Below are 25,665 nucleotides of genomic sequence, written 5' to 3'. Positions count from 1 at the left end.
AGCTTGCAGTGAGCCGAGATTGTGCCACTGCGCTCCAGCCTGGGCGACAGAGTGAGACTCCGTCTTAAAAAAAAAAAAAAGAACTTCAGTGGATACACACAGGATTGAGAAACATAATTGAGGGAGGATTTGTGTTGAAATCATATACTCGTAAAAATAGCCAACCCAAAAGAGCCAAAAATATTCTGGTATATTTTAGTCACAGGGTTGGAGACTCGTATCCTTTTAGGACAACTTTTGCTCTTGTCCCTCAAAAAAGAAAACTTCTTATTGTCCAGTGTGATACTGTGGGTTTATCTGCTTTTTCCTTTTTTTCTGGAATGAATGATAAACCTGCCCATTAGTGAGTTACCGACATATATTGAGCTCTCTGCTCTCTTTCCTCCTTGTCTCTCTCCATCCCTCCTTTCTCCCTCTTTGTCTCCTTCCCTCCCTCCTTTGTCCCCCCATTCTTTCTCTTTCTCCTTCCCTCCCTACCTCCTTTTCTTCCTTCTTTTTTAGTTTAAGACCATTCCAAAGGCATCATTGATGTGATGATGGCATAGGTGTAGATGACAGTGGGTGGGAAAGTTGAAAGAAATGGAGATGATATATTTGAGATGGGGTCATGAAAAATTCAGAATCATTCATTCTGAGTAATTTTTTGCTTTTTTATTAGTAATAAATGATAACTTTAAACTCTGAGTATATATTGGTCACTGAGTGTTTCACATAGCTAATTTTTATATCCCGAACTAGCTTCTGAAAAACAGGGACTATTAATTGTGCTTTCTGTGTTATCACAGGATCCAAAAGGAAAACTCCTCCAAGGTCCATTTTTTACATTTAGGGGTACATTACATACACACTCAAAACTCATCTTCTTCAGGAATCCTTTATGAATGCACCCCCTTCTATTTCAATCTCTTCCATTTTTAAAAATTTTAAATTAAAAATACAGACAAGTATAAAGTTTTCTTGCCTTATGGAATTGAGAGTTGCCCGACCTCGGCTCAGTATAAGCTCCACCTCCCAGGCTCACACCATTCTCCTGCCTCAGCCTCCTGAGTAGCTGGGACTACAGGTATGTGCCACCACGCCCAGCTAATTTTTGTATTTTTAGTAGAGACGGGGTTTCACCGTGTTAGCCAGGATGGTCTCGATCTCCTGACCTTGTGATCCTCCCACCTCAGTCTCCCAAAGTGCTGGGATTACAGGCGTGAGCCACCGCGCCCGGCCTGCCTGCCTACCTGCCTGCCCGCCCACCTCTCTCCCTCCCTGCCTCCCTCCCTTTCTTTCTTTCTTTCATCTCACTCTGTCGCCCACGCTGGAGTGCAGTGTTTCGATCTGGGCTCAATGCAAGCTCCACCCCCGGGCTCACACCATTCTCCTGACTCAGCCTCCCGAGTAGGTGGGACTACAGGCATGTGCCACCACGCCCAGCTAATTTTTGTATTTTTAGTAGAGACAGGGTTTCACCATGTTAGCCAGGATGGTCTCGATCTCCTGACCTCGTGACCCGCCTACCTCAGCCTCCCAAAGTGCTGAGATTACAGGTATGCACCACCATGGCCGGCCTGCCTTCCTTCCTTCCTTCCTTCCTTCCTTCCTTCCTTCCTTCCTTCCTTCCTTCCTTCCTTCCTTCCTTCCTTCCTCTTCCTTCCTCCCTCCCTCCCTCCCTCCCTCCCTCCCTTCCTTTTCTGATGAAGTTCTTGCTGCTTGCTCTTAATCTTGGGACTTCCAATTTTCCCTGCTGGATTGGGGTACGCCAGCTGGCAGCTGTATCCCCAGACACCAGGCCTTGAAGAAGTGGTCTGTGAGTCCCCTCTAGCCATCAGATCTAGTGGGATGCTGTCTCCTAGATATATCTTGACTTCTCCCTGCTACAATTCTGCATCTTAGTCTCTTGGTAACTGTATTAATCTGTTCTCACAGTGTGATAAAGAACTACCTGAGACTGGGTAATTTATGAAGAAAGAGATTTAATTGACTCACAGTTCCACAGGTTGTACAGGAAGCATGGCTGGGTGGCCTCAGGAAATTTACTATCATGGCAGAAGGTGAAGGGGAAGCAAGCACGCCTTATCATGGCAGAGCAGGATAAAGAAAGGGGAGGTGCTACCCAACCAGATCTCAGGAAAACTCACTCACTATCTTTCTTTCTTTTTTTTTTTTTGAGGTAGAGTCTCGCTGGAACTCCTGGCCTCAAGCGATCCACCTGCCCTGACCTCCCAAAGTGCCGGGATTACAGGTATGAGCCACTGCACCCAGCCAGAAGAATAAAAATATATAGTAGGTGGGAGCTTTCATTGCCCCTAATCTGTAAAAACTCAGTGACCTGCCAAGTAGCAAAAAATCCTCCTATAATTGGGAGGATTAATTATTTCTGGTACTGAGATATACATTGGATGTGGTATATATCTTCATTTTTTATTTTTCTATGAAGACTTTGTGAATCTCCTGTATCTAATAGTTTAAATATATTTTGAGTACGTTAAATGAAACCCTAATGAAGTATGATTTGGAGGTTTTTTTTGCTTCAAAAAACAAAATCTATATGCTGTCACTTTAAATCTTTTCCCTCTTTCTTTATTTGAAGGCAGAAGTAATCAAGATATTTTCTCTAGGGCATTTTGGGGACCTGGGACTAATCTTAAGCAGGTGGCATATGTGACCAACCTGTGTGTTGTGAGTCAGGGATGCTGATAAAAGCCTCCTACGTTTTTCCACCAGCCTCTCATATTTTCCTTCTGTTTTTTTATTTTTTGAGACAAGGTTTCACTGTGTCACCCAGGATGGAGTACAGTGGTACAATCTCGGCTCGCTACAACTTCTGCATCCTGGGCTCTAGCAATCCTCCCATCTCAGCCTCCCCAGTAACTGGGACCACAGGTGTGCACCATCACGCCTGGCTAACTTTTGTATTTTTGGTAGAGACGAGGTTTCACCATGTTACCCAGGCTGATCTCGAACTCCTCACCTCCAGTTATCCACCTGCCTTGGCCACCCAAAGTGCTGGGATTACCTGGCATGAGCCACTGCACCCAATGCCTCTCTCATATTTTCTAAAATACTACTATCAGACTTATGTTTGTTTGGTCTTTAGAAATATGAATATTCTTTGGAAAGGGAAACCATCTCAGTGAGGATTTGTTTATTAGATAGCTGTCCATGTTTGACATCTGGCTAGGAGTAAGAGTTTGAAGAAATATAAAACAGGTAAGTTGGAAAGGATACTAGGAGGTATGATAGAAGAAGAAGAGGAAATTTCCTTGTAATTTTGCCTAGGATGAGCCCTTAATGTAATTAAAGATGGTCCTTCCTTCCTCTGCTTCCCCCGGGATTTTAAGACCTGCTTTCCTTTTCTTCCATCTTTTCTTCTTCCCAGACTAAGAAGTTCAAGAGGTTTTGAGGTATAGTGGCTCATGCCTGTAATCCCAGTGCTTTGGCACGCCAAGGCAGGATAGTCACTTGCGGCTAGGAGTTCAAGACCAACCTGGGTAAAATACCAAGACCTGGTATCTACAAAAATTATTTAAAAAAATAAGTCAGGTGTGGTGGCATGTGCCTGTAGTCCTAGCTACTTGGGAGGCTGAGGCAGGAGGAACGCCTAGCCCAGGAGTTTGAAGCTGCGGTGAGCTACGATTGGTGCCACTGAATTCCAGCCTGAGTGACACAGTAAGACCCCGTCTCAAATATACAAAACATAATGACAACAACAAACAAAAGGTTTGGGGCCATAAAAATGAATTATTGTAAAAATTGACTAAAAGGGCAAGGTCATGTATACTACATAGGAAATGTCCCCTAAAGGAAATTCTCAGTAAAATTTTCCTCCAATGAGTCTCAATTATATTAGAATTTTTCCTTTCAGGCAATCTTTATTTAAATTATCCTACTTAAAAATCAAATTACGAATCTCTAAAACTGTGATTTCCAAAAACAATGAAGTTTCCTAAAATGAGATGATGCATCAGCAGCAGTGCCACCAGCTTAAATAAATTTTGTAATGGAATTGTCAGCATTGCTCATATGTTTAGGGCAAAACTTCTGCCAAATTTTGTAAGATAACAATCAAATACTGCATGACCTTGATAGATTATTTTCTTACTTTAGTAAAACCACATTCTGCTTTGAGAAAGGTCAAATTCAGAGCAAGGGTACAGCTTTCTCTTTACTGGTCTTTCATAAGTTTGTCATCTGATACAGGGACATGGTTAGGTCAAAGGGGGAATGTGCTTTATCTAGACAGTTTAAAATTTCTTCTCAAAGTACCTAATCCTTTGGGGCAAACTTTCATAGATTTATATTGCTTTTTCTCTGGTGAATGATGCTAAATTTTATTACTTTGAAAGTTATTGACTATTCTGTGATTAAAGAAAAAAGAATTTTTTTTTCTTTTTTGAGACAGAGTCTCGCTCTGTCGCCCAGGGTATGGGTGACAATTTCTTGCTTTATTTTGTTTTATCACTTTTGTAATAAAACAAAATAAAGCAAGAAATTGAAATTTGCAAGAAGGAATAAAGAAGAATGCCCATATAACCCCAAATCCCACCTGCCCTGATAGATTATTTAGTATTAACATAGTGACCCATTTCCTTTTAACTTTTTTTAGAAAGGTGCATCGCTGAAATCATTGGTAGGTAAAGTTTTGCATATACACACTGCTTTTTGAAAAGTAGTGGATCCAGATTGTGTTGCTCTTCACAAAAAGAGGCTGGGACAAATGGAAAGGTAGACCATGTTCTTGGTAGGAAGCCTAACAGCATCAAGATGTTAGCCGATTAGAGATTAGCAGTATCCATTAAAATTACAATTGTGCATTTAAAAAAAACCAAAATCATATCCTTTGCAGCAACATAGTTGCAGCTGGAGGCCATTATCCTAAGCAAATTAATGCAGGAACAGAAAACCAAATACTGCATGTTCTTACTTATAAGTAGGAGCTAAACATTGGGTACCCATGGACATAAAGGTGGCAACAAAGACACTGGGGACTACTTAAAATTATTATTATTATTATATTATTGTTATTATTTTTTTGAGATAGTGTCTCACTCTGTCTCCCAGGCTGGAGTGCAGTGACACAATCTCGGCTCACTGCAAGCTCCGCCTTCTGGGTTCACGCCATTCTCCTGCCTCAGCCTCCTGAGTAGCTGGGACTACAGGCACCCACCACCAAGCCCAGCTAATTTTTTGTATTTTTAATAGAGATGGGGTTTTCACTATGTTAGCCAGGATGGTCTTGATCTCCTGACCTCGTGATCTGCCCGCCTCGGCCTCCCAAAGTGCTGGGATTACAGGCGTGAGCCACCGTGCCTGGCCCAAAAGTTGAAATTATTTTTAAAAATTACAAGTGTATGTACATTTGGACCCGGCATTCTATTATACTTTTAATAATGATTTCTAGAGATAGTATTGAATGAATATTATTCATTGCTTTTTTTTTGTAATAGCAAAAGAAATGGTCACTTCAGAAAAGTTTTTTAGAAAAAAAATTGGAAGCAACATAAATGTCAGTCAGTATAGGCCTTGTTAAATTATTTATGGCATAGCTACACTGTGGAATACTATATAGCTATTTAAAAATGAGTAAGTGCTTTTGTATTGATTTAGACAGATCTTCAAGATCTATTAAATGCAAAAAGTAACTTACTGGAAAAATGTGTATAGTCTTTCATAGTTTGTATTAAAAAGGAAGAGGACAAAGAATGTATATTGTCTTTGACCCTTCTGGAAGGCCAGACAAGAAAATACTAATATTGATAACCCATTTGAGGCTGAGAATGGAAACCAGTGGGCCCTGGAGTGGAGTAGGGGTGAGACTTTCTATTGTGTATATTTTTATGCTTGTTTGCTGCTTGGACAATGTGAATGAATGAATGCGTTATCTATTCACATTAAATTAAAATAGAAATAAAGAATGTGTGGGCTGGGTGCAGTGGCTCATGCCTGTAATCCCAGCACTTTGGGAGGCCTGAGGTGGGCGGATCACCTGAGGTCAGGAGTTCAAGACCTGCCTGGCCAACATGGAGAAACCCCATCTCTACAAAAATTAGCTGGGCATGATGGTGGGCACCTGTAATCCCAGCTACTCAGGAGGCTGAGGCAGGAGAATTGCTTGAACCCAGGAGATAGAGGTTGCAGTGAGCCAAGATCGCGCCATTGTACTCCAGCCTGGGAGACACAGTGAGACTCCGTCTTAAAAAAACAAAACAAAACAAAGCAAAACAATGTATGGTTCTTTGCTAAGATGATTAAGATAATACTATCGACCCATTATCAGTAGGACTTTAATATTTAGTTTAATTATAACAGTGATACATTTGCACTGAATCACAATACCACATTTATTCAATTTTAAGATGTATTTTTTCCACGTATTAAAATTTTTGAAATGAGTGGTTTCCCCCTGCCTATTACATATAAATATACCATGCTTAATTTTGCTGTTTGGCTATTACTGAACATTCAGGTCATTTCTAGGTCTTTTTCTTTCATTTTCATTTTGAATAATTGTCTCACATTGGTTATTTAATCATTAAATTTTTTTTTCTCTTTCAACAATTAGAAACCAGGTTGCAATGCTACAGTATGGTGTGGTGCTTAAAAATATGGGCTCTGGAATCACACTGCTGGGTTTCAATCCTGACCCTCCTAGTATCTTCAGGTTGAGTAGTGTTGGCAGCAACCCAAGTCTCCTAATTTGTGGGGCGGATTTAGCACCACGTTTGGCACCAGCATAAGCACTTAGTTAATATTATTTTTTTGTCACAAAAATATTTCTTGATATATAAGAATTATCTCTAGTACAGATTTCGGGAAATTGCATTATTTAACAAAAGGGCATAAACACTTTAGGACCCTTGACAGGTATTGGTAAATTGTTTTTTCACAAATTCTTATCTATGTGTTTGCCTATCAGCAGTATCATACCAACAACCAGTATGATATTTTTAACCCCCTTTGAATTAGAGAGGCGATAATATTTAAATATTTAATTTTTTAACTACTAGATTGATGGAAGTTTCTTTTTAAAATTCCATATATTTAATTGCCATTTAGATTTCTTCTTGTGTGAATTTGTTTATTAATGACTTCTTTGCCATTTTCTAACGTAGTCTTTTTTTTTTTTTTTTTTTTTTGAGACAGAGTCTCGCTCTGTCGCTCAGGCTGGAGTGCGGTGGCCGGATCTCCGGCCCACTGCAAGCTCCGCCTCCCGGGTTTACGCCATTCTCCTGCCTCAGCCTCCCGAGTAGCTGGGACTACAGGCGCCGGCCACCTCGCCCGGCTAGTTTTTTTGTATTTTTTAGTAGAGCTGAGGTTTCACTGTATTAGCCAGGATGGTCTTGATCTCCTGACCTCGTGATCCGCCTGTCTCGGCCTCCCAAAGTGCTGGGATTACAGGCTTGAGCCACCGCGCCCGCCTTCTAACGTAGTCTTAATGTTTATCTGATTAGTTTATATGAACTGGATACAACACTGATACTTTAACTTTACATTGTTTTATGCATTTTAACTTGTTTTAAAGGAAAGTTTTAAATGAACTCAGATTACCTTTTAAATTAAAAATATGAAGATAGTATTCAAACAAAAGGTTATCTATAACATATTGCACAATTTAAAGACTAATAATAAGCTGGGCTCAGTGGCTCACACCTGTAATCCCAGCACTTTGGGAGGCTGAGGTGGGAGGATTGCTTGAGGTCAGGAGTTCGAGAACCAGCCTGGCTAATATGGTGGAACCTTGTCTCTATTGAAAATACAAAAATTAGCTAAGCATGGCGGTGCACACCTGTAATCCCAGCTACTCTGGAGGCTGAGGCATGAGAATCGCTTGAACCTGGGAGGCATAGGATGCAGTAAGATGAGATTGAGATTGCACCACTGCACTCCAGCCTGGGTGATGGTGAGACTCTGTCTCAAAAAAAAAAAAAAGACTAATAATAAAATTAACACCTCTACACCTCACATTCAGCTTAAGAAGTAGAACATTAGTGGTACTTTGGAAAGCACTATGTAAAACTCCCCAGTCTCAACCTTCCCAGTCTTGGGGTTACCAGTCGTAAATTTTATGCCTTGCTTTTCTTTATAGTATTACCATACATATATGTGTGTGTGTGTGTGTGTGTGTCTAAATAATATATTGCTTGATATTTCCTGTTTTCAACTTTTGTATCAATGCAATTATAGTGTATGCATGCTTCTATGACCTGATGCAGTACAGTTCTATCATATATCAGGTCTCTACATGAGTCTGTTCTCCTGGTGGATTTGTCTCTGGTCAATACCACTAAGTCTTAAATATTATAGCTTCATACTAAGTCTTAATATCCAGTAGGGCATCTGTTCTTCAGGAGTGTCTTGCCTATACTTGGCACTTGGCACTTGGTTCTTTCATATAAATCCTAGAAAAAACTTGTAAAGTTTAATTAAAAAAAAAAAAAAAACCTAATGGCGTATGATTCAGAATTGCATGGAATCTACAAATCAATTTGAGAGAACAGACATCTTTATGATGTTCTGTTTATGAAAAAGGTATGTCTTAGCTAGGTTTGGTGATTCACACCTACAATCCTACCACTTTTGGAGGCCAAGACAGGAGGATTACTTGAGGCCAGAAGTTCGAGACCAGCCTGGGAAAGATGGTGAGACCATGTCTCTACACAAAATACAAAATTAGCTGGGCATGATGGCGTATGCCTGTAGTCCCAGCTACTTGGGAGGCTGAGGCAAGAGGATTGCTTTAGCCCAGAAGATTGAGGCAGCAGTGAGGCATGGTTGCACTGCTGCACTCCAGCCTGGGCTAAGAGTGAGACCTCACCTAAAAAAGAAACCAAAAAAACAAAAAACCTCATATGTCTTTCCATTTATATTTGCAGTAGACAGAATAATGCCACCTGCCAAGATGTCCATGTCCTAATGCCCAGAGCCTGTGATATGTTACATTACATCTGAGTTATCTAGATGGGCCCAATGCAATCACAAGGGTTTTATAAGAGGGAGACAAGACGGTCAAAGTCAGAGAGAAGATGTGAGGACTGAAGCAGGGTTTGAATTTGAAGATCGAGAAAGGGGCCACTAGCCAAGAAATGCAGGCAGCCTGTATCACATGGAAAAGACAATGAAAAGATTCTCTCCTAGAGCCTCCAGGAAGAATGTGGCTATGACAACTTGATTTTGGCCCATAAAACTCTCTCCTACTACTGACCTCCAGAACAGTAAGATAATAAACTTGGGTTGTTTTAAGATGCGAAGTTTGTGGTCGTGTGTTACAGCAGCAATAGGACACAAATGCAATATTCTATACATAGCTGTTACAAAAATAACTTGCTGGATTTATTTCTAATCACTTTATAGTTTTCATTGCCATTTTAATGGTATTTTTTTTTTTTTTTTGAGACGGAGTCTCACTCTGTCACCCAGGCTGGAGTGCAGTGGCCGGATCTCAGCTCACTGCAAGCTCCACCTCCCGGGTTCACGTCATTCTCCTGCCTCAGCCTCCCGAGTAGCTGGGACTGCAGGCGCCCGCCACCTCGCCCGGCTAGTTTTTTGTATTTTTTAGTAGAGACGGGGTTTCACCATGTTAGCCAGGATGGTCTCGATCTCCTGACCTCGTGATCTGCCCGTCTCGGCCTCCCAAAGTGCTGGGATTACAGGCTTGAGCCACCACGCCCGGCCTTTAATGGTATTTTTAAAACTAATGTTATTATATCTTGTACTTTATAGAAATGCTGTTGATATTTGTGAACTGATTTTTGGGTCTAAGAACCTTACTTATTCTAAGAATTTATCTGGAGATTATTCCATCAGATTCTATCATTTTCAAATAACCACAGTTTTCTTTCTACTTTTCCAGTTCTTTCTTTCTTATCTTATTGGGCTGCTTAGACCCCTAGTACAATATTTGATAGAAGTGATGATAGTGGCCATCATTTTTAAATGTCTGATTTTAATGGATATGATTTTAATGTACCACCTGCTAGAGGGTTTTTGAAGATACTCTTTTTCTCTTTGTCCTGTATTCTGAGAAACTTCTTGACTTCTATCTTCTAGTATACTAATGTTTTTTTTAGTTAAAATATTTTTTACTTTTTAAGATAGAGACGGGTTCTCACTGTGTTGGCCAGGTTGGTCTTGGAGTCCTGGGCTCAAACAATCCACCTGCCTCGGCCTCCCAAAGTGCTGGGATTACAGGGATATGCCACCGTGCCTGCCCTGATTCTCTCTCTCTTTTTTTTTTGTCATGACAGCCTATTGTTAAATTTTCATGTTTTTAATATGCTAACTATTCCCTTTGATTTTTTATTTCAATTAAAATTTTTAATTTTTAGTTATTCTAATTGTTCAGATCTGCTTTGTCAGTTTTTATATTCTCCTGTTTATACTTTCAATGTTAAATACATTCTATATATTTATAAAATAAATCTATAATTGATCATCCAATATCAAAAGTTTTTGCAAGCTGATTTTGCTGTTGTTTCTGATGACTCTAACATATTGTGGCTTGTTTCTTTGTGTGTTATATAATTTTTTATTGTGAGGTCATGTTCCTTGGAACTTTGTGAGAATTCTTTGAAGTCTGACTTTAAGGTGTGTCCTGCCAAACATAATTTGCTTATACCTGCTTGCACTGTAAGAAAACCTGATTCCAGGCTGGGCACGGTGGCTCATGCCTGTAATTCCAACACTTTGGGAGGCCGAGGCAGGGGGATCATGAGGTCAGGAGTTCAAGACCAGCCTGGTCAACATAGTGAAATGCCGTCTCTACTAAAAATACAAAAATTAGCCAGGCATGATGTCAGGTGCCTGTAGTCCCAGCTACTCAGGGGACTGAGGCAGGAGAATAGCTTGAACCCAGGAGGTAGAAGTTGCAGTGAGCTGAGATTGCGCCACTGCACTCTAGCTTGGGCAACAGAGTGAGATTTCGTCTCAAAAACAAACAAACAAACAAAAAACAAAACAAAACAACAACAACAAAAAACCTGATTCCAACGATCCATTCACTAGCTGTGTAACTCTAGGCAAGTTACATAACTTCCTGGCCTCCCTTTCCTCATTGGTACAATGGGATACTGAGTGTATACTTGGCTGGGTAATGAGTTAATATGTATAACGTGTTTAACGAACTGCTTGGCACATGGTGTGTTCTCAATATGTCAAATATCATTATTACTACTTAATTTTTTTTCCAGTTAGGCTGTCACTGAGTACAGCATACTGTGATATCACCAAGAATTATAGAGCACTGCTATAACATTACTTGACACATAGCTTCAGATATGGCCGTATCATCCTCTAAAATAAAGATCTATTTTCCCTAAGTTATTTCCTGAAAGTCTTAGATCACTGGAGAGGCTGGAGTTGGGGTTGGGAAGAGTGGAGGGGAAGTTGATGAGGAGAAATGGTGGAAGGATCTCTCTGGAGGGGCTACTGCTGACATTACAGGGTCCCCCCAAAAATAAAGCTGGTTAACCATCTAATTGTCCTACAGAAAAGCCCTTGAGGCAACACACCTTGCCAATGCACCCAGAGCTTCCAAAGAGTCTTTTTAGGAGGCACTCTTAAAAACTAATGACCAGCCAAGGATTCCGACATTTCAAGAAAACCTGCAACATGAAAGACACATACCAAAACAAACAGAGAAAAATGGAATTCAGATGTTAGAAAGCAGAGAGTTCTTGACCCTGGAAAGAGTAAAGTCGAGTTACAGTCACTGCTTGTAAAGCTGTTTGATCTGCAATGTTAGCACTGCCATGGCCACAGTCTCATATCACTAAGGATTAGATGCAAGTAACCCACCACCAGATTATAATGGCTTAAACAAATAACCATTTATTATTGTCACAAAACAAGAAGTTGGAGGTAGCAGCTGCAAGCATTGGTTCAATATCCCAATTATGGCAGAAATGGCACCTTTGTGATTTTCTCCTTTGTTTCCTCATGGTCCAAGATGGTCACTGCAGTTTCAGGAATCATATCTTGTTAAAGGCTGATGCAGTCCCCATGCCCTTCTTTATGAGTGGGAAATCCTATACAGAGTATGAGGGAGGCTGTTAATGGGAGTAGCTTAATGGCTGCCAAGGGCTCAGAGAAATCTTTCCTCATATTTATAGAGCCCAATTTCTCATCAGAGGACTCTTGGCTTAGATTGGTGTTAAATGCAAGTAATCAGGTAATGATCATTGTGATGGTTAAAACTGAGTGTCAACTTGATTGGATTGAAGGATGCAAAGTATTGTTCCTGGGTGTATTTGTGAGGGTGTTGCCAAAGGGGGTTAACATCTGAGTCAGTGGGCTGAGAAAGACAGACCCAGCCTCAACCTAGTGGGCACAATCTAATCAGCTGGCAGCATGGCCGTAATAAAAAGCAGGCAGAAGAATGTGGAAAGACTAGACTAGTTGAGTCTTCTGGCCTCTGTCTTTCTCCTGTGCTGGATGCTTCCTGCCCTTAAACATCAGACTCCAAGTTGTTCAGCTTTGGGACTCTTGGACTTTCGACCACAGACTGCAGGCTGCACTGTTGGTTGCCCTACTTTTGAGATTTTGGGACTCAGACTGGCTTCCTTGCCCCTCAGCTTGCAGACGGCCTATTGTAGGACCTCACCTTGTGACTGTGTGAGTCAATTACTCCTTAATAAACTCCCCTTTATATATATGTATTAGTTCTGTCCCTCTAGGGAACCCTAATACAATCATTTATAAATTAGTAGATTCTGCCACTGCTGACACCTGTTTGCCTAATGAAGCTTCCTATCTAGTTAACTGACAGTGTGCCCTTGTGGGACTGTTATCACTAACATCAAAAGGATGGCGGGGGAGGGGAAAAATCCCACAGTGGGTCTTAAGAAGACAGTTTTACAAGCACATCACTTTTCAAAGGTTTAACACCATTTAAAAACCATTTCGTATTACATACGATATAGAAAACATCCACAAATGGTTTAAAAATATGTTGCTGTGACTATATAAAGCTGGCAGTGTTCTGTGGAACTCTGTAAGAGTTTTCTAAGTTCCTCAGGAGATTAATTCACAGGTGAGCTAAGCTAACTTGGGAATCAGTCCCTGGAGCTGGGTTGTGGATGACAACAATTTCAACTTTTTCTTTTAAACATAACAAAGCTCAAGCACCATTATATAATGGTAATGTAAATCAAAACCACTGGGGAAAAATCACCCGTAATTCCACTACTTTAACAAATAAACCATTTTCATTTTTCCGCGTTCAGTCCATATATCTTTAATGGTGATTGGCATATTTCTTTAAAGGACAAATCACCAATCTAAATGCAAGCTGCTCTTGAGCTATGAGAGATGCTCACCGAGCATTTGGGGGATAGGGCCACACAAGAGGTTTGATTCACTGTCTCTAAAACTCTTCTGACACTTACAAAGTAGCAATTTTTTTTTTTTTTTTGAGACGGAGTCTCGCTCTGTCGCCCAGGCTGAAGTGCAGTGGCGCGATCTCGGCTCACTGCAAGCTCCGCCTCCCGGGTTCACGCCATTCTCCTGCCTCAGCCTCCCGAGTAGCTGGGACTACAGGCGCCCGCCACCTCGCCCAGCTAGTTTTTTCTATTTTTTTAAGAGAGACGGGGTTTCATCGTGTTAGCCAGGCTGGTCTCGATCTCCTGACCTCTTGATCCACCCGTCTCGGCCTCCCAAAGTGCTGGGATTACAGGCTTGAGCCACCGCGCCCGGCCCAAAGTAGCAAATTTTAAAAATCATAATTTGTGTGCACATCTCATCTGTTCTAGATTATAATCTCTCAGAAGACAAATAAGAATCATGGTTTACTCACGGTTGCATTCCCTGGAATACCTAGTGTGTACTTTGTCCATAAAAGACAATTAATAAATATTTATTGAAAAAGTGTCCAGCCTGGGCGACAGAGCAAGACTCCGTCTCAAAAAAAAAAAAAAAAAAAAAAAAGTGAATGGGGGCAGGGCACCATGGCTCATGCCTGTAATCCTAGCACTTTGGGAGGCCAAGGCAGGTGGATCATCTGAGGTCAGGAGTTCAAGACCAGCCTGGCCAAGATGGTGAAACTCTGTCTGTACTAGAAATACAAAAAATTAGCTGAGTGTGGTGGCATATGCCTGTAATCCCAACTACTCAGGAGGCTGAGGCAGGAGAATTGCTTGAACCTGGGAGGCAGAGGTTGCAGTGAGCTGAGATCGCGCCACTGCCCTCTAGCCTGGGCGACAGAGTGAGACTCCATCTCAAAAAAAAAAAAAAAAAAAAAGTGAATGGGGCTGATCAACATGGGGGTGTGGAGGCTAGGACTGGGACCAGGAGGTGACAACAAGGCTGGCTGTTCCCCAGTTCCCTTCTGGTTTGGCTAGTAACACAGTCTTGCATGAGAAGAGGGCTGAAGGGGAAGGGAGTGTGGGACACCACCATCAGTTTTCTCAGTGATGCTCTCTGGAGTCCCTGTCTGCTTCTGGCCACCCTAAGCTCTCATCTCTATTTACCTAGAGACCAGAGAAGAAACACTATGTGATCTTTGAGACGCTCTACCCTCTGGTATCTACTTGCCAGGGTTGCTGTAAGGATTGCATGAGTTCATATATGTAAGCTGTTTGACAAAATGCTTGACATGTGGTGTATTCGGAGATTAGGTAGAGTCCATGGGGGGGCACAACCAGAGTAACAGACAGTCCTAGAAGAGGCATGCTAGAGACAGCCCCGAGCAGTTAGGGGCCCGAGGACAAGAAGTAATTTGGAGATAGCCAGTTAAACATTTACCAGCACACCCTGAATAGAGGTATGTGCTTGGACAAAAAGCCTCGTACTTAGAGACTTCAGGACGAAAATGCAAATGGACAAAACCATCAACTCCATCATTGGGGGCAGCAGAATACCATGAGTAGCAGAGAGAAACGAACATTTCATTCAGGGGTCATCATCCAGGAATAAGACCAAACTAGTCCTTCCACAGCAGAGACCAGCAAAGATCCTGGATACCAACTGGATCTGAAGCCCCTCCCCTCAGTGCCCCAGAATGCTGCAATCCAGTATCACTGAGCTGCCATCCTGAAGATGCCACTGGGCACCTGTCCCCATGACTGAATCATCCAGAAGACTGTTTAAAAGCCAAGGCTATGAGACTTTTGATTGGCTGGTCAGTTTTCAAATAGTTGGAATCTAGAACCCGGTTCTCATCTCAGATTCACTTTTCCACCTTGACTTTTACTCCCCCTCAGTGAGGCACACATTGTCTTCTGGTGCTCACAGGCCACAGCAGTTAAGTGGTAGACATCTATTTGTTTCTGTCTTTTTCTCCATAGTGACCAGTCCTGATGGACTATTCAACGATCGCTCCTCCTTGGCTTATCAGGCCTCATACAAATCACATGCTGACCCAAATGACCAATGAACTGCCTCTGAAGGAACCAAAGCGACGGGGGCTGTGGAGCTGAGGACCTCTCTCGAATCCCTCCAGGCTGAGAAATTAGTGGCCCACTTTTTCTGATGGTAAAATAATAATTAGTATGATTAATATTATTACTAAAATTATTAAAGAATGTAAAGCTTGATGAAATCTCTTTGGGTGATAGGAAAATGAATTGCTATAGGATCTTGGGTTTTTGTACTGAAAAAAGAGAATTTTTTTTTTTTTTTTTTTGAGATGGAGTCTTGCTCTATTTTCCAGGCTGGAGTGCAGTGGTACAGTCTCAGCTCACTGCAACCTCTACCTCCTGGGTTTTAAGCAATTTTCTCTGCCTCAGCCTCCCAAGTAGCTGGGATTACAGGTGCTCACCACCATGCCTGGCTAATTTTTGTATTTTTACTAGAGACAGGGTTTTGCCATGTTGGCCAGGCTGGTCTTGAACTCCTGACCTCAGGTAATCCACCCGCTTCGGCCTCCCAAAGTGCTGGGATTATGGGCGTAAGCCACTGTGCCAGAGAAATGTTTTTTAATGGTGTTTTTAAACTGTTCTACGCTAGAGGATGGACAGTCTGCTTTCTGTAGACCTCCTGATTACGTTATCCTTGATCTTATATACATTAGACTCTGGTTGGGGGAAAAAATACACATACACACACACACACACACCCCCCAAACAGATTCCATTATTCTCAGTGAAAAAAAAAACTCATTAATTGTAGGTAGTACCTCAGTGATAGTGCTGATAGGAGGTGAACTAAGGTCAAGAATGTCTGTTGCATCCATTACTTGTGCTTTTTTTAAAAAACAGTGATTTTACACTTATACGGGGCCATTTTGACCTGGCTACATCAAAATGTCTGCTTAAAAATGTCCTGCTTCAAACTTATATTGTATTTGGTCTTGCAAGCACATCCTATCCTGACCACCTCACTCCCTGCTCCTTAAAACTATACACTAAAAAACACAGGAGCATTTGCCCGTGGCACAGGTCAGGAAGAATCCACAAACAACCACGACAATATGCTTTTTATATATAGTGGGAGCAGTAAAGCCTATGCAAATTATTTTTCTTTTTTTTTTTTTTTGAGACGGAGTCTCGCTCTGTGGCCCAGGCTTGAGTGCAGTGGCCGGATCTCAGCTCACTACAAACTCCGCCTCCTGGGTTTACGCTATTCTCCTGCCTCAGCCTTCCGAGTAGCTGGGACTACAGGCACCCGCCACCTCACCCGGCTAGTTTTTTGTATTTTTTAGTAGAGACGGGGTTTCACCATGTTAGCCAGGATGGTCTCAATCTCCTGACCTTGTGATCCGCCCGTCTCGGCCTCCCAAAGTGCTGGGATTACAGGCTTGAGCCACTGCGCCCGGCCCGCAAATTATTTTTCTTCATCAAATCTTTTAGATGTAATTTTAGAATTCTAGACGTTCAACTATCTGTAGGTGATTGGTAATAACTGTTTTGCTGGCTGCACAGTGTGAAAATACTATAGCATATAATGAGAAGTAGGAGACAATTCTATCTTTTGTGGTCAAGGCCCTCACATGTCAGACATGTTGTGGTTTTCTTCTGCAAGAGAAGTGGGAGGTGGAATAGGGAAGTAAGGAGAAAAGGGAAATGACTGAAGAGATTCAGTCATTCATTAAAGAAATACTCATTGAGCCCTACTGTATTCCAGCAATATTCCAGGCACTGTTAATAGAAGCAAAACAAAGATCTCTGCATTTGGAATTCTAACTGGAATAAGGTTATACTGGACATGAGTATGGGAACTGTTGGCACATAGTGATGTGTAATGTTCTCATTTGAGTCTACAGTATACTTCTTATAGCTATGTTGGAACATACCATCGATATTAAATGCAAATATTCACCTATGAGAATTCTTACAGCAATTGTGGTGGTGCTGTTCTTGATGCCATTGGTGAGCCAACATTTGCCATATACAAGAAGGTATGTAGAAACCCAAAACTGAAATTAGAGGTAGGAAATATGGCTGGAACATGTTATGGAAATGCCATATATATATATTTTTTCAATTTTGTGAACATTTATTTGTTAATTTCTAAAGTTAAGTTCTCTCTCCTTTTAAAATATGTCCCTTCTTTCCCCTCCCAACTTTTATTCCAGTTTCACGGGGTACATGTGCAGGTTTTATACATGGGTAAATTGCGTGTCACAGGGGTTTGGTGTACAAATTATTTTCTCACCCAAGTAATAAGCACAGTACTCAACAGGTAGTTTTTTATCTTCACCCTCCTCCCACTCTTTACCCTCAAGTAGGCTCCAGTGTCTGTTGTTCCTTTATTTGAGTCCATGTATACTTTTTTTTGTTTTTTTTTTTTTTGAGACAGAGTCTTGCTCTGTCGCCCATGCTGGAGTGCAGTGGCTGGATCTCAGCTCACTGCAAGCTCCGCCTCCCGGGTTTACGCCATTCTCCTGCCTCAGCCTTCCGAGTAGCTGGGACTACAGGCGCCCGCCACCTCACCCGGCTAGATTTGTATTTTTTAGTAGAGATGGGATTTCACCATGTTAGCCAGGCTGGTCTCGATCTCCTGACCTCGTGATCCGCCCATCTCGGCCTCCCAAAGTGCTGGGATTACAGGCTTGAGCCACCGCACCTGGCCGAGTCCATGTATACTTAAATGTTTAACTCCCACTTATAAGTGAAAACATGCAGTATTTGGTTTTCTGTTACTGAATTAATTTGCTTAGGATAATGGTCTCCAGCTCCATCCATGTTGCTGTAAAAGAGATGATTTCATTCTTTTTATGGCTGCATAGTATTCCAGGGTGTGTATTACCACATTTTCTTTAACCAGTCCACTATTGATGGGCATCTAGGTTGAATTCCATGTCTTTATAACCTCATATTTTTGTGGAACTGTGGCTTCTTCCTGGTCTTTGTTACAGGAAAGACATTTAAGTGATGTCACCTATAAAAAGGCTAAACTCTAGTCATCTGAAAGATAAAACACCAGAATCTCTAACTTTAGTTTCATCAACATTTTCCAGGTCTTTCTTCTATATCGCCACCTAAAAATCATTTATGATCTTATGAAAGTATAAATTCCAGAGAACTACAATTTGTTTTGAAGACTGTGATAGACGCTGCTAGTTACCTGCATAGTGACCATTTCCCTCTTCTTTCTTGTTGAGATAATCCTAATTTTATTAGGGCAGCAATGGCATTTCTGGGTATAGATAGGAACTTTCCCAGCCAAATCGGGGGCCACATGACATGCTTCTGGCCAATAAGATGATACAATAAAGACAGATATAGTTGGTACTATCTTTACCTCCCTTTTTTCCCTCTGTGGCCTTGAACAGTATATATGTGATTCCTGAAACTGCAACAGCTATCTTGGACCCTGAAGAAAAGAGTGGAAAATCACAGAGGTGCCATTTCTGCCATGATTGAGATATTGAACGAATGCCTGCAGCTGCTACCTCCAACTTCTTGTTATGTCACAAAAATAAATGGCTGTTTGTTTAAGCCATTGTAGTCTGGTTTTCTGTTACTTGTAGTTGAATGTTATCCTTGGCGATATGAGACTGTAGCCATAGCAGCACTAACTCTGTTGATCAAACAGCTTCACAAACATTGATTGTAACTTGACTTTACTCTTTGCAGGGTCAAGAACTCTCTGGTTTCTGACATCTGAATTCCATTTTTCTCTGTTTTGGTATTTGTCTTTCATGTTGCAGACTTTTTTGAAATGTCTGGGATCCTTGGCTGGCTATTATTTTTAAGAGTGCCTCCTAAAAAGTCTCTTTGGAAACTCTGGGTGCATTGGCAGTGTGTGTTGCCTAAAGGGCTTTTCTGTAGGATGATTATATGGTGAACCAGCTTTATTATTGCGGAACCCTGTAATGTCAGAGCCTGAAGGCCTTTTTTCTGGGACTATCCAGTTTCTCCAGAGGATTGATTAGGTTTGGTGGTGGGGGGACATGGGGTGGGGGTAGGTTCATGCTTGGTTGCTGGCATTTTGGGAGCAGGAAAGGGACATGCCTGATATATTCACAGTTCAGTACATAGTCTCTTACATGAAACTCCAGTCTTTTCAGCTCTATAACTCATTTTGTTCTGCATGTGGCTTAATCTTCAAGTTCAGAGACTGTTGGGTTAATCGGAGTATGAACCTCCGTTCTCTTTTTGGGTAGTGAGCAGAGAGGGGTCTGGCTGCTTGAGAGTTGTTCAGGAGAATGGAAGTCCAACCATTTTCCACACATGTAGCCCTCCAATCTTATTAATTTTGGAGTCTCAGCTTCACTTCTACCTTCTGTGGTTCTTGCTGCCTGCAAGCACTGAGACTGTTTATAGCTCATTACCCATTGAAGTTCCCCTCCAAGATGCTTAGATTTCCACTTCCTCTGTCCTATTAAGTCATTTTTACTTCTCCATTCACTTTCCATCTTCCCTAAGTTTGCTGAACATTCTTTGTTCTTGTTTCCTTCTCCAACTTGTTGCTGGGGGCTAAAACCTCTTTTCTGTGTATTCCTTTACTATTGTGTCACTGGTGTTTGGGAGGAGGCACAGAAGTGTGGTCACTCTACCATGCTTTCCTTCCTTTTGCTAGTTAACTTTATTTTGAATCCCAGAATGTATGGTAATGAGCATTTTTCCTAGTCTGTTTTATGTTGCTGTAATGGAATATCACAGACTAGGTAATTTATAAAGAAAATGAATTTATTTCTTACAGTTCTGAGGGCTGAGAAGTCCAATGTTGAGGGGTCTGCATCTTGTGAGGGCCTTCTTGCTGTGTCATCACCACGGAGAAAGGCAAGAGAGCACACAGGACAGACAGGATAGGGGCCAAACTTATCTATTTGTTAGGAGCCCACTCCTAAGATAACATTATTTTCAGGGCCTAATCATATCTTAAAGACTCCACCTCTTAATACTGTTACAATGGCAATTAAGTTTCCAATACATGAATATTGGGAGACAGATTCAAACCATAGTAGCATCCCAGTAGTTGGCTGTAGGAATGAAAACCCTGAGAAGAACTGAATAGTTCAGCAGATTGTGGCAGGAGCTCAAGTCACTTATTGGTGAAAGAAATCCTACCCAAACAGGTAGGATTCCAAAAGAGGAATTTATTGGTTCACTAAAGTGGGTGGTTCAAGTTGAATGGACAATTTTGATCTAAAGGAGAAATTCAGAGAGTGAATCTATTATGTAGGAGGAAGAAAAGCTCCTTAGGTTAGTTAGTAGAAGTAAAATGAGTTAAATCAGTAAATTCAGGGCAAAGTGAACCTGTCAGCCAAAAGTTTTAGAAAGGGAGAGAAAGCAAGGATACAAATTGGCAGAAATTGCAGAATGTTTATGTGAAAACAAATGCAAAGGGAGCCAAGAATCCATGGGAATTTCACCTGGTATGATTCAAGTTCCATTCAAGTTGTGGTGTGCTGCTTTGCTCCCCTTCCAGTTCTGACAATAGAACACCCTCTTTATGATAATGACAAAGACCACCTTGAATAAAGTAAACAATTAGGGGCAAAACTATAGGTGGTCTAGCTAACTGAACCTTGGGGGACTATCTGGAGTGGAGCTTTGAAAGTGATTTGTACCACTGATAAAAGTATAATATTGGCTGGGTGCACCATGCCTCATGCCTGTAATCCCAGCACTTTGGAAGGCCGAGGTGGGCGGATTACATGAGCTCAGGAGTTTGAGACCAGGCTGGGCAACATGACGAAACCCTGTCTCTACAAAAAACTTAGGCAGGCAAGGTGGTGTGCACCTGTAGTTCCAGCTATTTGGCGGGCTGAGGTGGGAGGATCACTTGCGCCCAGGAGGTGGAGGCTGCAGTGAGCCGAGATCGTGCCCTGCCTCAAAGTAAAATAAATAATATAAAATAATGTCAGAAGGAAAATAATGTATGTTACATAAAAAGGTTTAGTTAGACTCTGCAGGCTTGGGAGTGATTGTAGGTAGTTCCAACTGTTGTCTCTCGCCCTGACTTTGGTCAAAGTTAACAAAGACAGTGAATCGTGTGCTTGTGTATTCTTGTTGTCCCACCAATTGTTTTGTTGGCACCATTGCCTGGAAGAAACCCCAGGAACCCAGAACTGGGAAATGCTGGGAATCTCTACTCCTGATGACCTTGGGAAACTGTCTGGATTGGAGCAATGAAGTCTACTGTTCCTGAATGGGTGGTATGAGAAAAAAAGAGTCAATGTGGAACCAGCTTCAGACATAACTGGGATCCAGGGGCTCAAAGGATGTCTTTAGGGCTATTTTTCTATCTCTTAGCTCTGCTTACCTCTTGCAGCTTCATTCTGACCTTCTCCAATCCCAGGCTCCTATGTTCTTAGCTTAGTAAATCTGGTAAAAAGAGCCAGTCTTTCCCAATAGCTCTGACAAAAAACTCCTGGGGTTGATTCTGATATGTTCTACTTGGTCACATATATCTCTCTGGAATAACCAAGCAGACTAGGGAAATGGGGAACTCTGGTTGGCTTGGTTGGGTCACTTGCCCACTCTTATGATGATGGCTGTGTAGCCCCGAGTGAGAGTTCAGTTCCACTTGAGACACATGGATCGGGTTCCTTACAGGAAAGGAGAGTTCTATCGTAAGGAGGAACCCGGCTATTAAAAATGAGAACTGTCCATTCATTACAGGTTCTCTTACCACTGATGGATTAGAATCTTGCCCTTGTGTGCCGGCTAGCATAGCCCCTAACACAGATCACCTCATTCAATATAAAACATTCTAAACTTTCAGAATGGACACAGAACTGATTTGTTCTATGTCGCTTTAAGTGAACTTTAATTCGGAGTCATGATCATAGTACCTGCAGAAGTGATGCTATTACACTGTTACTTCTTAGGCTTCATAATATGAACTTGATAATCTGGTAACTGTGACCATGGCAGTGGCTAATGGTGGAGGAATACTTTTAGAGTTGGGGATGTGTCTCTATTGGCTTGCAGTGCCTAGCCTACTCTGAGCTAGCCTTCATCTCACTGTCCTTCATTATCAAAAGTTTTTGATCCACTTATTGGAATTTTTGTTCACTGAAAAATAATTTTATGATGACTCCTTATGTAAATTATACTTAAAAATGGCTACCTATGAGAAAATAGAATTTGCTTTACATCTTATTTATAGTGAACTTTTATGAAATACTTATTTTTAAAGTGAAAGACACCTATGAAATGTAAAACCGGGAATTGGTGGGGTATTTTTTTTGTAAATCAGATGTAGTTGGAATGTTCCCATACCTAGTCAACCCATGGAAACCAAAAAAAATTCATAATAACACTAAATGCCTAGCTAAAAGGTATCAATAACTTCCCCTCATAAAATCTGCACCAGTTAATCTGGGAGTTGTGAGCGAGCTTCCTGTATGTCCTTAGGAACAAGTCTGCTTATGTTCCTGTGAAGGTCCAGACTTCTGCCAGAAGTCCCTTGTTCCAAATCTGTTGGATGGAGGTGCTGGCCCTGCTGATGGGGCCCTTCCTGTAATTTCTAATTTTCTGTTGCCCTGTCCTACACAGCACTTACTGGACTGCTTTGCTCCCACTGTGTAGAAATGAAGGCAATGCCCCCAGCCCACTCGTCCTTTATTACCTGGGTCTCAAACAGTGCTGTACATACTGAATCTGACAATATGGCATGAGAAAGTTCCTTCATCTTCTAACACTGATCTTCATAAAGACCTAATTGGATCCACGGGACCAAATGGGTTGGGGTAGAGTAAATGTGGAGGAGTGAGAGGCCATGTTTTTCTCTCCAGTCTCTTGAGATTCTTGCTCGTAGCCTTTTACCTTTTCTTTTCTTCCTCAGCCTCCAAATTTCCCAAGCCTCCAGGCATAGCTGTCTAAGTCAAGCATCAAATACCCCTGCGTTTATTTATGGAATCACACATATGCCTCAGAACAGGAGGGGGTGATTGTCAACCATCTACACCTGCCTCTCTGGCAAGGTTTAGGCACTGGGTTACCCACTTCTCAGATATATTGCTTTGTAGAATAATATCATTGAGACTTTCTAAAACAGTTTAAAATCACCTGTTCTACTGGAGCAAGGAAGAGAATGGCTATTTGAATATTGACAATTTTATTCTCTCCCAACCCTACAGTGTTAGAGTAGCCTACACTCTTTGTTCTATATTACCTACTTATATTACTCAGCACATGTTCACAACTGAAGTTCTATTTCTTGGGCTCAAATTCACTAAATGAGAGAATGAACACTGTAGAACATTCTGTGAATGTTAGAGGCTATAATCCTTAATACATTTTAAAAAATAAAATTGAGAATTGTCAAAATATTTTAAGTGACTTTCCCATTGATGCCAAACATACATTAAGTTCTTACTCAAATCCAGTGTTGGGTAGCAGTGATGGAATCATTCTGAATTCATTTTTTTCTTATACATAATTTCCTTAGAAATTCTTTCTGAATTTGAGCAAGCTCCAAGAAGCATTCTGCGGAATAAGAATTATGGTTAGTACTAATGAGTCATTCTGTCCTTCTCCATCTGAATCACATATCAGTTCTGGCCTTATGGGTTTTTAAAAAATGATTTTGCAATCCTCTAAATAAAATTTCCTTTGATGTCATTATAATGGGAGATTAAAATTATCTCTAATAATGAAACTGTATAATAACTTTTAAAGATTAAAACTCCTCTTAGAAGAGTTTGTGACTCATAACAGTATTCAATTTTAACCTTTAGTATTTTTATTGCAAAAGTATTAAAGAGGATGTTTAAAAACTTCAGTAACTTCATAATCCTATTAGAAATGCCTTTTAAATTTTTCCAAATTTCCTCCCAGCTTTGTCCACATATGCATACATTTTTACATAGCTGTGATCATAGAGTATAACATAAGGTTCTCAACTCGAGGTGATTTTGCCACCTTGGGGGGAGTTGGGAATGTCTGGAGACATTTTTGATTGTCACTACTGAGGATGGGTGGCGCTAGTGGCATCCAGCGGGCAGGGGCCAAGAATGCTGCTAAACATTCTACAATGTACAGCTCCCTCTCAGCAAAGAATTATCTGGACCAAAACATCAATGGTGCCAAGGTTGGGAAGCCCTGGTACACACAGTCAGACTTTTAAAAATTAGACTTTTCAGGCCAGGCACGGTGGCTCATGCCTGTAATCCCAGCGCTATGGGAGGCCGAGATGGGTGGATCATTTGAGGTTGGGAGTTTGAGACCAGCCTGACCAACATAGTAAAACCCTGTCTCTACTTAAAAAAAAGCAAAATTAGCTGAGCGTGGTGGTGCATGCCTGTATCCCAGCTACTTGGGAGGCTGAGGCAGGAGAATCACTTGAACCCAGGAGGTGGAGGGTGCAGTGAGCCAAGATCATGGTGCCACTGCACTCCAGCCTGGGCAACAAGAGTGAAACTCCATCTCAAAAAAAAAAAAGAAAAAAAAAAAAAAAAAGAAAAATTAGACTTTTCAAAGCTTTCCATTAAATAATAAACTTTTTTATTGTCACAAGAGTCTTATAATTACCGCTCAGTATATCTAGTTGACAATCATAATTTAACGATTTCTTGACTCTTAGATGTATAGATAATATTGTGAACATCTCTACACATATGACTTCTTTATTATTATACTTTAAGTTCTAGGGTACATGTGCAGAACGTGCAGATTTTTTACATATGTATACATGTGCCATGTTGGTGTGCTGCACCCATTAACTCGTCATTTACATTAGGTATATCTCCTAATGCTATCCCTCTCCGCTCCCCCCTCCCCACAATAGGCCCCGGTGTGTGATGTTCCCCTTCCTGTGTCCAGGTGATCTCATTAAAAATATGGAATGCTTCATGAATTTGCGTGTCATCCTTGCGCAGGGGCCATGCTAATCTTCTCTGTATCGTTCCAATTTTAGTATATGTGCTGCCAAAGCGAGCACCACATATGACTTCTATATTGGTTCGGACTAAGCTTCAATTCTCCTGAGTAAAATTACTTTGCCAAAGGGTATTATCATTTTTATGGCTCTTATAGTTGGTATGGGGATCTTGTTAACTTTGGTAAAATGCGTTTGTTATTAATAGTTTATCAGAGAGAGTTAAAGTCTGCCTTTGACTATAACTTCTAATGCTATTGTTTTATAAGTGGGAAGCATGGCACTGAGGGAGGATTCTAGCTCATGGTTTTACCTTTTGAGTAATGACATCATTTCATGTTACAGGGAGGATATCTCTTTACCCTCATTTGTGTTATCCACTGTGTTTGAAATCTCACATAAGTCTGTGGAGGAAAAAGGATATAACCATCTGCCTTAGCCTTCTTTAAGATATGAGTACTTGGAATGGAC

The 25,665-nt window shown here is 41.2% G+C and overlaps 1 long non-coding RNA gene and 1 other non-coding gene across 2 annotated transcripts; one reads left to right on the top strand and one right to left on the bottom strand.

The window, feature by feature from the left end:
- Positions 1–1,701: 1,701 nt before the first annotated feature.
- On the top strand, positions 1,702–18,844 carry LOC115894326. Its single transcript, XR_004054427.1, has 4 exons — positions 1,702–1,795; positions 2,163–2,230; positions 15,267–15,453; positions 18,695–18,844. It is a non-coding gene; the product is annotated as an uncharacterized LOC115894326 (long non-coding RNA).
- A 6,306-nt stretch (positions 18,845–25,150) lies between these two features.
- LOC115894496 lies at positions 25,151–25,257 on the bottom strand. Its single transcript, XR_004054601.1, has one exon. It is a non-coding gene; the product is annotated as a U6 spliceosomal RNA (small nuclear RNA).
- Positions 25,258–25,665: the final 408 nt, after the last annotated feature.

The sequence above is a fragment of the Rhinopithecus roxellana genome, chromosome 17, assembly GCF_007565055.1.
Source record: "Rhinopithecus roxellana isolate Shanxi Qingling chromosome 17, ASM756505v1, whole genome shotgun sequence".
Lineage (NCBI taxonomy): Eukaryota > Metazoa > Chordata > Mammalia > Primates > Cercopithecidae > Rhinopithecus > Rhinopithecus roxellana.
The sequence above is the reverse complement of the archived record's forward strand: the minus strand, read 5'-3'. Positions and strand labels throughout refer to the sequence as shown.